Source organism: Oncorhynchus masou, chromosome 33 (assembly GCF_036934945.1).
Source record: "Oncorhynchus masou masou isolate Uvic2021 chromosome 33, UVic_Omas_1.1, whole genome shotgun sequence".
NCBI lineage: Eukaryota > Metazoa > Chordata > Actinopteri > Salmoniformes > Salmonidae > Oncorhynchus > Oncorhynchus masou.
This window is the reverse complement of record NC_088244.1, coordinates 25531156-25544704: the sequence shown is the minus strand read 5'-3', so window position 1 is coordinate 25544704 and position 13549 is coordinate 25531156. Positions and strand designations below refer to the sequence as shown.

The window sequence follows — 13549 nt, the reverse complement described above, 5'->3', positions numbered from 1 at the left end:
ATTAATATTTTTCATTTCCAAAAAGGTCTACCTATTTTTGATGAAAGCCTCTTTCTGTGAATATTGGTCCTGTCAATCAACAATAGATCATAATAATACCCCCTACCCCATCCCAAACCCATCCCATCCCTTACACCCCCACCACCAAAGTGCAGAATTTACAGGAATATGTACATTCTCAAAATAAATATGTGTCATGGCGTTGGTGAGAGAAAGAGCAGTGGATTCATGAAAAGTCCAAACCTGACATAGATCTGTTAGATCTAAAAGTCCTTTACATGTATTCATACCATATGAATGCACTGAATACGTGTGGTATCCAACAAAAGCACATGATAGAGCCAGGTGAGTGCTAGTGAGTATACTAATGACTCATCTCTAGAGGACAAGAAAAATACAGTGTGGCCATGTCACATAGTCACATTTTAAAGAGCCTTCCAGTCCAGTTTCTGTTGGATCAGTTTCTCATCTGATGTCAAGCTGTTGTAAAAGTAATGTAACTCCCACTGAAGATAGAATATGCACTGCCATTTCGAAGCAACACAATGGAAAACCCCTATACTGTCTCCATTTTCTTTTCTCGCTGCAATTATCAACAGCTAATGAATCTCTTTTTCTGATTGAGTCATTCCAAACCAAACTTGCTCTATTTACATGTTCCTTTTTTAATCCCTTGATAGTCTTGGCTGGAGAATGGAACAGCGTTTGGTCCAAAATTTGGTCTCTGCCTAACACACTGTTGAAGTGCTGAGCAGAAAGAAGCACAAGGTCGAAGCAATTTACTCAAACATTAGACTTGGATAGCTTTTTAGCTGACACTAATGGTTTTGTGTTTAGTAAGTATAGTATTGGGTTAAAAAACAACAACAATTGCATAACCCCAGGAGTCCAACCAATAAAAAGAAATAGAGACTAATTTGGTCAGTTTCTTCCTGCTAACAAATGTTTGGTCAAATTAAGCAGGAGTGTCTGATATTCCACATTTTATGTGAAATGTCATGTTTTAAAATAGATTATATCAGAATCTTAAGAAATGGCAGACGAAAAACATGTAAACGGGTAATTCTTGAATTGCGGTGGCATTTGCGTCCATCGCTTTTGCCACCATGAAAAACTATTGAAAAAGACAAATAGTTACACATCATACATGCTTTGGTTATATTGAACTGTTTATAAATGACAAATTATAATGCAAGTACTTTATACTGCAAGACTTTATGTTTAGGCATTGTTTAAAGTATTTAGGGAAAGCAAACTGGATTGTCCCAGTAGTGATGAGTAGAGTTGTAGTAACATGTTTTAGGGTTATCTATCTATTACTTTGAATTCTAGAATGTAAACAAAAGTATATCGTATATTTTTAGATCAGGGATGGACATCTCGGATAGGGGTGGGGGCCACCAAAAATCTGAACTCATCATGAGGGGCCCACACATTTCATGCAATTCTACTCATTTTGCCATGGGGAGGAGATAATCATTTTGAGTTTTACAGCTAATTTCCTATGATATCTGAGTGAGTGTGACTAACAGAATCAAAGTCAGTAATTCAATCATAATTACTACAGATTTAGATAGGTGAGTTAGTTTAGCCAGCTATCAAAAAAATATGTTTTGGTGAAACATTTAAGCAGATGCTCTTATCCAGAGCAACTAGGGTTAAGTGCCTTACTCAGCACGCTGCTGTACTACAGTATTACGGCTTCCTATCCATAATCATTTTTTCATTCAAATATTTATATTTTTCATTTCCAAAAAGGTCTACCTATTTTTCATGAAAGCCTCCTTCTGTGAATATTGGTCCTGTCAATCAACAATAGATCATAATAATACCCCCTACCCCATCCCATCCCTTACACCCCCACCACCAAAGTGCAGAACTTACAGGAATATGTACAGTCTCAAAAAAAATATTTTTCATGGCGTGGGTGAGAGACAGAGCAGTGGATTCATGAAAAGTCCAACCTGACATAGATCTGCTAAAGGTCACATCGGCAGATTTTTTTTCACCTGGTGGGCACAGGGATTCAAACCAGTGACCTTCTGGTTACTGGCCAAACACTCTTAACCACTAGGCTACCTGCCAACCTAAACATGAGCTAATTGAGTGACTGTCAGTGACTGACATAACAAGAGAAAAACTGCTGATGCACAACCAAATTTCTATATTGCACCTTGTGTATTCTACTATTCTAACTCTCAACATGAAGTCTACTATTCTAACTCTCAACATGAATAATTGTTTTTATTTTTTTACAAATATTATGTGACCCTAAGTTTTATGTCATTGGTGTTATAGAAGGACATTGAGCAATCCCTCGAGCGGCAAATTGTTATTGGGGAGGGGTCTATATTAAAGAAAGTTATTAGCTAATCACACCCTTTTAGTATGTCACAAATTTGAGGATTCCATTGATCATTTAGTATGTGTAAATGGAAAGTGTCATTGGTGTTACTCAATTTAAAAGAAGGGAAATGACATTGTGACCTTAGATTTGAACATGTGTGGCCTCCATTTAAGAAAATCCTCTATTACCTTAAATGTGTCATTGGGGTGACAGTCATTGGTGTGACAGTCATTGGTGTGACAGTCATTGCTGTCACTACTCCTACTGGTGGCACAATGTAATCATAATGGTACAAATAATTAGTCATTAAACTTCCACATTAGTTGATTTAGAATAGAACCCATTTTTTAAACATTAAAAACTATTTTTGCCAAAATGCCAAGGCCAGATGCCACCGCAATTCAAGAACGACCCAAAACTGAGCCTTATTCTTTCTGACTTGGCAGGATTCTATTGTAACAATATTTAGAATGGAAATATACGTAATACTATTAAATTGCCCATGTTTCATCAACTAGATTCAATGGAACAAATGGATTGTAAAAAGTGAGGTTGAGGCAGCCATATAACATGTGACACATTTTACAATGATTCATATGATACAGTGTCTCCATATCACCTAACTACCATGGTGGTGGCTAGGCAACTATTGTGTACACTAACAAAATCCTCTGCAGATGCTAAAATTTCTTACACTGAGTGATACAATACAATGTGACTTACTTAAACAATAAGGCCAATATACCACGGCTAAGGTCTGTTCTTAGACACTAAGCATCGCAGAGGGCCTGGATTCAGCCCTTAGCCTTGGTATATTGGCCATGTACGACAAACCCCCAAGGTGCATTATTGCTATTATAAACTGGTTACCAACATAATTACAGCAGGAAAAATAAATGTTTTGTCATACCTGTGGTATACGGTCTGATATACCACGGATGTCAGCCAATCAGCATTCAAGGCTCTAACTAGTTACTAGTTACTAACCAGGTTACTAGCTTGGACGGAATAGGGTAGTTCGTTTGCAGATTAATCTAAAGATTCATATGACCAAACACTCTGTGTGTGTAACACCAATTTTGCAAGAAACCACAGAACTATGTGCACAGATCTAAAGTTAGAATTGGGCTCATGGAGACTAACCCTGAATGGGAGTGAGATAAACAACACCAACAACAACAACAACAAAATCACAACAACATGAGTGAGTCTGCCCGTTACCATTGTGCAGGGCCACAGTGGCCCTACAGGGCCTGGCCCAGGTACCAGTGAAGTAGAGGGAGGGAGATGGGGTTTAGGACTGGCTAGGGGCCCCCGGGGCTGGCTCTGGCTGGCTCTCAGTGTGCCTCCTGCTGGTGCGTTTGGTGGGCAGGTTGAGGTTGAGCTGTTGCCAGTAGGACTGACAGTACTGGTTGATGAGGCGGATCTCCGGCTGGGAGGAGAACTGCGGGGGCAGGTTGTGAGGAGGGGGTGGTGGAGGTGGAGGGTGGTGGTGGGGGTGTCGGTGATGATGGGGGTTCTGGTCCTCCGGGGGGCCGTCCGGGGAGGTGAGGGCCTCCACAATCTCCCGGTCCAGGATGCGGAGGGCCACGCGGGCCACCGTGTGCTTGAAGTTGTTCTCGGTGGCCAGGCAGTTGTACAGCCCCCGTCGGCATGGCTCAAAGACTTAAGCAGGATGCCGTGACCAGTCTTCAGCACCTCTCTGTCTCGGCTCAGCTGGGAGGGGGAGAGAGGAAGATAAAGAACATCATTGTGAGAGAAAAGGAGAAGACGACATTATCTACAGCCATCATACAAAAGCTATCTGAATTTAACAATCCCTTAGGCCTTGTCGTACCACTTTCCTCCTGCCGTCTGGTTTCTGGTAGAGCCATTTGACTGTCGCTTGTGGAGATCTCGGTTGGCACTCCAGGAAAGTGCTACTCCCCTCCACCCCAAACTGCACTGTTTCACTGAGACGCTTCTCAACTGAAGGGGAGAGAATCAGAGAAATACAGTGTAGTAAACATCTGAATCAAAGGCCTTTTAACCCCGTTAACAGCGGTTAACTCATTTGTGAGATTTTGTTGTGAGACCTTTGTATGCAGTGACATTATACTCCTTTCACAAAAAATAAATTCACCAGCCCAGGCTTTCAGATACACACTCTATATAAAATGAAATATGAGATCTAATGTTCAGTACTTTGGCTGTGATCACATACCTTTTGCATTGAACCCTCTGCACTGCCGCAAGGGGTCTCCATGCTTAATATCCTGTCTTCTGCTCCGCCTGTGAACAAGAATAGGAACAGTGGATGACTATACATTATCACAACATTGACTTATGCCTAAAACCCAGTATTCAGTTTGGATGGAATGATATCCTATTTTAAACATCTAAACTAATACAGTACAAGCATGTTATGTAACCCCTTAATTTGTGCTGAGGTGCCTCACCTCTTGGTGGAGGGGCTAAAGGCGGAGCAGGTCTCCCCATCCCAGGCACAGTAAGGGTCTCTGGCCAGGCAGCAGTCTGAACAGGCCTTCCCATAGACGCCACACCTGTGCAGGGACACCTGGGTAAGCCCCATCTCTGACGACACATACAGCTGTTGCTGTGTGTCAGAATGGGAGAGGATGGGCTATCAGAGGCATAACAACAACAGCAACAACAACAACAATAGCAGTAATCATAGATGAGCAAATTATAATTGATGAAGCCTACCCTTTTTGATGATAGCTTCATAGTCTTAATAGGAGCTGGATTCTGCAAAAAGGAAGAGCACATAAGTGGTCAGGAAAAGATAATATATTGCGGAATTAAACTTTTGGGTTGTCCCATCTCCCTTCACATATTCAATCAAACTAGACAGTGATTCACATGAAATGGTAAAATTATTGTCATTACCCTGAACACCTCCACCTCCTCTAACGTGAGCTCTTCCGTTGTGCTAGTGTCTTTGGGAAGTACTATCACCTTTTGGACTGTTCCACGATCTACAAAAAAGAGAGGAGAGCGGTTCATAGTGTACATAGTACCACAGATAGCCTAAATAACCTAGAAGAAGATACTGAGCTCAAAGAAAATGATTAACTGAGAGCTAAGTCCTAACTTGAGGTACGTGAAGATGATTTGATATTAATCAAATTATGATTTCTATTATCAAGGCATGAATTATCCACTTCCAGCTGTACACACACACACATCTCAATTTAGGATTTGACCCAATCTGGGGCCTTATGTATCAAGCGTCTCAGAGTATAAATGCTGATCTAGAATCAGATCCACCCCCTGTCCATGTAATCTTATTCATTGTGATCTAAAAGGCAATAATATGAGATGCAAACTGATCCTAAATCAGCACTCCTACTCTGAGATGCAAACTGATCCTAAATCAGCACTCCTACTCTGAGATGCTTGATACATAGGGCCCCTGATTTCCCCCCTCAGTAAAAAGGAGGAAGAACCTGGCTTGCAGCGTGACTCACCAGTGCCCAGGAAGAGCACCTCATACCTCCCGTCCACAGCATCCACCAGGTCCACCACGATGGAGGTGAAGCGGTAGTCCACCCCCGTTCGCACCACCAGAGGCCTCTTGTGTATGGGGTAGACAGAGTGGTACATGAGGGGGTGCGCCCTCACAAAGTTCACCGCCTCATCCGAAAACTCCTTGGTGGAGCGGAGGCCTGGGGTGAACGTTCCTCCTGGACACTGTAGATGAAGAAGACAGAGAGCTCTGGTTGAACTAGATCATGTTCAGTAGGCACTAAATGGAAGAAAACAGTCTGAAACAGGGAAGGAATAACAGGACTTTTCTATCAGAACTGCATCCTATCGTTTTCCATTACACAGCGATGTGCACAAATGAATACGACCGTCATGTAGCACATCTTGCTGTATGTTGGATCATGGGAATTATTTGATTTTGACCACACAAAGACAATGACAGTTTGGCACATTCATTCTATAGATTATTTGTTGATCTAGATTTAACAACTTTGACTCTATAGAGGACATACAGTACTCAAAAAACACTATCCATAATTTATTTGTTTGTTTATTAGGCTACTGTCAAGTAGTCAAATCATCTACCATTATTAATCTGTTATCTCATTATCATGTTGCTACATTCCAGTATTCCCTGGAAGTATTTGGGACTGAGTGTACGTACTGTTCCAGGGCGAGGGTAGGGGATCTTTCCAGTGTAGGGGGTCCACTGGTAGTTGTGTCCGTGCTTGTGTGAGAAAGGGCCATTGAAGACATTGCGGATGTCGGACATAGAGTAGACACACACGGCTGAGCCCTTAAACACAGAACTAAGGAAAGAGGTGGAAAGGTGGTGGAAGAGAGTCGTCAAAATAAACTACCCAAGGTTCTAAAACTTCAAGTCGCAGAGAACTACTGGGTGGGCGGGCTATGGTTTCAGTTCAGCACTAACAAAGGACATAGAATGTATGGTCGTGGGTAACATTTTGGAATCTTTCAAGTGATATATTACCCCGCAGTGGAAAAGACGGCGTACACGACAGGATTGCGAAGGTCTTGTGTTGGCTGAATGAAGACATCCTCTGAAAGGAAGCATGTTGACATACAGTACCAGTCAAAAGTTTGGACACACCTCCTTCAAGGTTTTTCATTTATTTTTTAAACTGTTTTCTACATTATAGAATAATAGTGAAGACATCAAAACTATGAAAAAAACACATATGGAATCTTGTAGTAAGTAAAAAAGTGTTAAACAAATCAAAATATGTATTTCAAATATAAAATATATTTTGGTTAATACATGATTCCATATGTGTTATTTCATAGTTTTATTGTCTTCACTATTATTCTACAATGTAGAAAATAGTAACAATTAAGAAAAACTCTGGAATGAGTAGGTGTCCAAACTTTTGACTGGTACTGCAGGTGTAACAGTGCCTTTTCTATAAACAAGTATCAAAACAAGGCCCAAAGGCTGTAAACATTCAGAGTAAAGCAGCATTGTGGTTTTCCTTTATCTGCAATTGATTGAATTGCAGCCTGCTGTCATTACAGTAGCAATGAAAAGCAATCTCACTCAGCTCGTCGAAATAGGTCTCCACACCATCGCTCCCTATCACTGAGCACACCAGCCGAGCTTTCAGGAAGGTCGTCCACTTGTTGACCAGTGACCTCTGACCCCCATCATCATTCTGGGGAGGTGAAACAAAGTTTGGAATCATTTACACATTTGCAAGATCACTCAATATCATCACCACCGCCATTTGGCATTCTAGGGTCCAATGGTTGTGTGTTCAGTGGGCACAAAACGGGAGAAGATCCTTTGAAACGAAGGTATTACCATAATTTTAATATGAAGACTTACACTGAGTGTACAAAACATTAAGAACACCTGCTCTTTCCATGACAGACTGTCCAGGTGAAATGTATGATCCCTTATTGATCCCTTACAGTGTAGACGAAGGGGAGGAGAATGGATAAAGAAGGATGTTTAAGCTTTGAGACAATTGAGACATGGATTGTGTATGTGTGCCATTCAGAGGGTGAATGGGCAAGACAAAATAATGGGGTATGGTAGTTGGTGCCAGGCGCACCGGTTTGTGTCAAGAATTGTAACACTGCTGGATTTTTCATGCTTTTCACGTGTGTTTCAAGAATGAGTCCACCACCCAAAGGTCATCCAGCCGACTTGACACAACTGTGGGAAGCATTAGAGTCAACATGGGCCAGAATCCCTGTGGAACCTTTCGACACCTTGTAGAGTCCATGCCCTGACAAATTGAGGCTGTTCTGAGGGCAAAAGAGGGGGGGTGCAACTCAATATTAGGAAGGTGTTCCTAATGTTTGGTATACTCAGTGTATTTTCTGTTTCATAACGTTTTTTCAAAATGTGTGTTTGTGTGCGTGCGTGTGTCTTTGTGTGGTCAGGGGGGATATATACGGGGGTCTCTCACCAGGCATACTCGGCCCACCCTGGCCAGGACACTGGGGCTGGCCCCCCCGGCACCATCCAGACTCTTCTCCCGGAAGAAGAAGTAGAGTTTATCATCATTCCTCTCGGAGCTGTCAGGAATCTGCTGGATCTTAACAAACACTGGCTCTGGAGACGAATTAAGGGAGATTAGTCCATTTGAGAAAGGAGGGTAAGCAAGAGAGTGAGAGAGAGACATATAAGCGATGTACCTAGGCACAGACTGGTGTGGCTGACTTCTTCTCAGGGAAAAGCAGTCATGGGTTACTCAGTGTGTCACCTGTGAGTCAGAGGGGCCAACTCACCATTCAGCCAGCGGGAGTCATATTGCTCCGTCCTGACAGCAGGTCTGTCCCCCAGGGTTCTAAAGATGGCCGGATCCGTGCCCATGAAGTCAACGTGGACCCCTGCATACAGATTCCCATCTGTATACAGGGAAGGAATCAGCACAATGGATTATGATAATGGCTATAGGTACCATAAGCGAGGACTGTGGTGGGAACTGTAATGATGAACAGATAAGAAGAGGTCTCACTGATAAGGGCCGCAGCGTTCTCCTGTCGAGGGTCATATGAGCATTTCCCTTTCCCTGAGTCCCCATAGCCAGGGACCAGCCTAAACAGGTACTCCTGCACAGAGAGGACAATATATGGAGGTAGGAATGTTTGTGTGTGTGTCTGTGTGCATGTGTGTGTCCGTACCTCTGCTCTCCATCCTCTGTTGATGAAGGTGCAGATAGGCTTATAGGCCCCTGTGCCACAGGTGTATAGGTGTGTGCGATTCCAGGGTTCAATCAGACGCACAAAGTTTGCACACTCCCCCTGATTAGTACAGAGGGAACAGAGTTACAATACACTGTACATACTTTACATAAATACAACAACAACAGCAGAATTTGTGTAGCACTTTTCATACATCAAAGCTAAAAGTCAAGAGGTAAAGGGCACTCACCTGCCCACCCTTTCCAGTCATTCTACACTCTCCTTTCCTCTGGGTAGTGGCCGGCCAGTGAATCTGAAGGAAGAAGAGTAGATAATGCAACATTTCAGATCTGGTGCCTCTACATGGAGACATAACATATTCTAAGCCTTATAATATGACATCACAAAGGCATAAATACCTGTAGACATAAAGTATTACTATTATATGCACTCATAGGCCTACAAATGGCAACAGAATTACAGTGGGGCAAAAAAGTATTTAGTCAGCCACCAATTGTGCAAATTCTCCCACTTACAAAGATGAGAGAGGCCTGTCATTTTTTTTGATCACACATGGGATAGAAATTTGATGTTCAGTCCATATGAATGGATAGTAAAGTGTATTGCCTAATGAAAAACTGTACATTGAATTTACAGTACTGTAGCATATTACATTCAAAGGGCAATTTTGGAACATTTATCTTGCATTTTTAGCCATTGGATTAACTGGTTATTAAAATAACTAAATTGAGAAGATATCACTATGTGTTTTGGTGATTAAAATCAATGTTGTCATGGTATTTCAAAGTTTACTTATATTTTGGATCAATGGTTGTGCTGTGAAAGATGTCTTCAAGCAAAATTAATGCACAAGAAAAAGTTCTGAATATGAGACTTGCTGCATTACAAGTCTACAAGAGTTTTGAACTAAGAGTTTTGAAAATTTACAACATACATTACACTAGAATGGATCCTGGAAACAGGAATACAGGACGGCCATATTGATCAGGAAAATCTAATCAGGTATAATATGTATCTCTATGGAATATTTATCATAGGAGTCATTATAGCATTTGCTCTTACTATGAGGGGCTCCTTGTTGATGTTGTGCATGTCCAGGGCCACCAGGTACTCCCGGCTGCCCAGGTAGAGACGGCCCTGGTCCTGGTCCATGTGCAGGATGCGGTAGTCACTGGTGTTGAAGGAGAAGGAGAAGGGCCGTGCCGTCCGCGTCTCCAACAGCTCTGGACCAGCACACACACAGAGAGGCAAACAGACAGACAAACATTCAGACAGACAGATAGACAGAGACAGACAGACAGACAGATGGGCGGATAGACAGACATAATTCATTTTGATCAGAATACATTTGGGGACAGGAAATACCTTGGACTTGGCTTGAGAAGCATCAAGGACAGACAATGTTAATGTACCATGACGCATTAAACAGTAGAGGGAGCCAAACACCTCCCTCTTTATAAGTGTGAGGTGAGCCAAGGCACTGAAGCAGGTGGGGAAATTAAAGATGGGTTCAGCTGTCTCTGTGTGTGTGTGTGTGTGTGTGTGTGTGTGTGTGTGTGTGTGTGTGTGTGTGTGTGTGTGTGTGTGTGTGTGTGTGTGTGTGTGTGTGTGTGTGTGTGTCTATCAAGTCTCTTATTGTCTCTATTAGTTTGGGTTCTAGCTCAGATTCACTGGCCCGCCACAATGGGGATAGATACCACGCCACAATCCAAAGTAATGTGTTTTATGGTCAACCATCTAAAATAACACAGGATAATGGCACTTCTCTATTGGATGGACAATTTCAATCCTCATATTCATGAGGGGGGTGCAGGGAGAGTAGCTCGTTGACTTTAGACATAAATTCTGGTTATGAGGGCGTGAAGACAATGCCACCCTCCAACTATACGAGAGTGGGTGTTAGTTTGGCGATGGAGGCTTGGGGGGAGTATCTATAAATGACTCACGTTAGCCTCATACCAGACACACTTTGATCTCACCAGGTATTACTGCCCTTCCAACTGCTAACCTGTCTGGGCTCCGTCCGAAACTTTAAATACATGAAAATAGCTTGAGCCATAGTGGTGTAAGGTCACGGTCATACGCTGGCCAAGGTTCTGGGAACAGGCTTTGGACGATGCTCAATGGAGAGAATCTTTTTTTACCTTTTTATCCGAAAGGTATTCACTGTAAACCTACATGGAAGCAGAACCTTCATTTAAGTCACACTAAGTTCCACAAAAAGAGGATTAATTTGTGCTTGGAAAACAAAAATGTTTACTTCGAGTTAAGAAAGAAACATCCTAGTTGTACTAAAACACATTTAAATATAATGTAACCCTTTCAAAAGACATAGGTAGGTATATGACAATGCATCTTTTGTAGTAGAGATGCATATATGGCAGATACATCTTCATGAATGACCATACACTTGCAAGAGCATATGCATACCCTTAGTGTGTGTGTGTGTGTGTGTGTGTGTGTGTGTGTGTGTGTGTGTGTATGTGTGTGTGTGTGTGTGTGTGTCACGCCCTGGCCATAGAGGGGCTTTTTATTCTCTATTTTGGTTAGGCCAGGGTGTGACGAGGGTGGGCGTTCTATGTTATTTTTTCTATGTTTTTGTATTTCTTTGTTTTTGACCGGGTGTGGTTTTCAATCAGGGACAGCTGTCTGTCGTTGTCTCTGATTGAGAACCATACTTAGGCAGCCTGTTTTCCCACTATGGGTTGAGGGTAGATGTTTTCTGTTTTGTGTTTCTGCACCTGACAGGACTGTTTAGTTTTCGTTCATTCTCTTTTTATTTTGTTATGTGTTCAGTTTAAATAAAAAACAATATGAACACTTACCATACTGCGCTTTGGTCCGATCCTTCATACTCCTCGTCAGAAGAGGAGGAAAACCTTTACAGAACTACCCACCAAGAAAGGACCAAGCAGCGTGGTAACGAGACACAGCGATATCTGGAGAAATGGACATGGGAGGAGATACTGGAAGGCAAGGGACCCTGGGCACAGGCTGGGGAATATCGCGGCCTCAAGGAAGATCTAGAGGCAGCGAGAGCTGAGCGGCAGCGATATGAGGTAAGGCAGCGCAACAGGCACGAGAGGTTTGTTTTGGGGGGGCACACAGGGAGATTGGCGGAGTCAGGCGATAGACCTGAGACAACTCCCCGTGCTTACTGGAAGAAGTGCAGTACTGGTCAGGCACCGTGTTATGCGGTCAAGCGCACAGTGTCGCCAGTTGGCGCTCATAGCCCGGAGCGCTATCGGCCAGTGGCAAGTGCCATGCGAGAGTGGGCATCCAGCCAGGGCGTGTTGTGCCCGCTCAGCGTGTTTGGTCTCCGGTACGCCGTTTCGGCCCAGGGTATCCTGCGCCGGCTCTGCGTGCTGTGTCTCCGGGGCGCTGGGAGAGTGCAGTGCGCCCTATTCCTGCGTTCCGCCCGTTTCGGGCGAATGTGGGCATTGAGCCTAAGGTAGAGATGCGAGTGGTATGCACCAGATCTCCAGTGCTCACCCACAGCCCGGTTCAACCTATTCCTGCACTCTGGAGGGTCCAGGCTAAAGTGGTCATCCAGCCTGGAGGAGTGGTGCCAAGGCTGCCCATCAGAGCTCCAGTGCTCCCCCATAGCCCGGTCCATCCGGTGCCTCCTCCACGCACCAGGCCTCCTGTAGGTCTCCCCAGCCTGGTGGGTCCTGTGGCAGCCCCACGCACCAAGCTGTCTCTCCGTCTCCTCCCTCCAGGTTCTCCCTCCAGTCAAGCGCCGCCAGAGCCGCCCGTCAGTCAGGAGCCGCCATGGCCACCCTTCACTCCGGAGCCGCCAGAGCCGCTTTTCACTCCGGAGCTGCCAGAATCGCAGCCCCTCAGTCCAGAGGAGCCCCTCAGTCCAGTGGCGCCCTCTACGAGGGTCTTCAGTCCATGGCCCGCTGCGAGGGTCCCCGCTCCAGAGGCGCCACCTAAGTGGGCCAAGACTGAGGTGGAGCGGGGTCCACGTCCCGCACCAGAGCCGCCACCATAAGAAGGCCCACCCTGAGCCTCCCCTTTAGAGTCAGGTTTTGCAGCCGGAGTCCGCACCTTTGGGGGGGGGATACTGTCACGCTCTGGCCATATAGAGGTTTTTTATTCTCTATTTTGGTTAGGCCAGGGTGTGACTAGGGTGGGCGTTCTATGTTCTTTTTTCTATGTTTTGTATTTCTTTGTTTTTGGCCGGGTATGGTTTTCAATCAGGGACAGCTGTCTGTCGTTGTCTCTGATTGAGAACCATACTTAGGCAGCCTGTTTTCCCACTATGGGTTGAGGGTAGTTGTTTTCTGTTTTGTGTTTCTCCACCTGACAGGACTGTTTAGTTTTCGTTCATTCTCTTGTTATTTTGTTTTGTGTTCAGTTTAAATAAAAATAACATGAACACTTCCCACGCTGCGCTTTGGTCCGATTCTTCATACTCCTCGTAAGAAGAGGAGGAAAACCGTTACACTATGTGAGTGTGGACATCAGAGAAGAGAGAGGGCAGCAGAGAGGGGTATGTGAATGTGTTTGGTGCCGTTATCTGGCCCTCTAACTAGGTGG

General features: G+C 44.0%; 1 pseudogene; it reads right to left on the bottom strand.

The window, feature by feature from the left end:
- Positions 1–3550: 3550 nt before the first annotated feature.
- LOC135528116 (semaphorin-3F-like) overlaps positions 3551–13549 on the bottom strand; it is a 42035-nt pseudogene continuing 32036 nt past the window's right edge.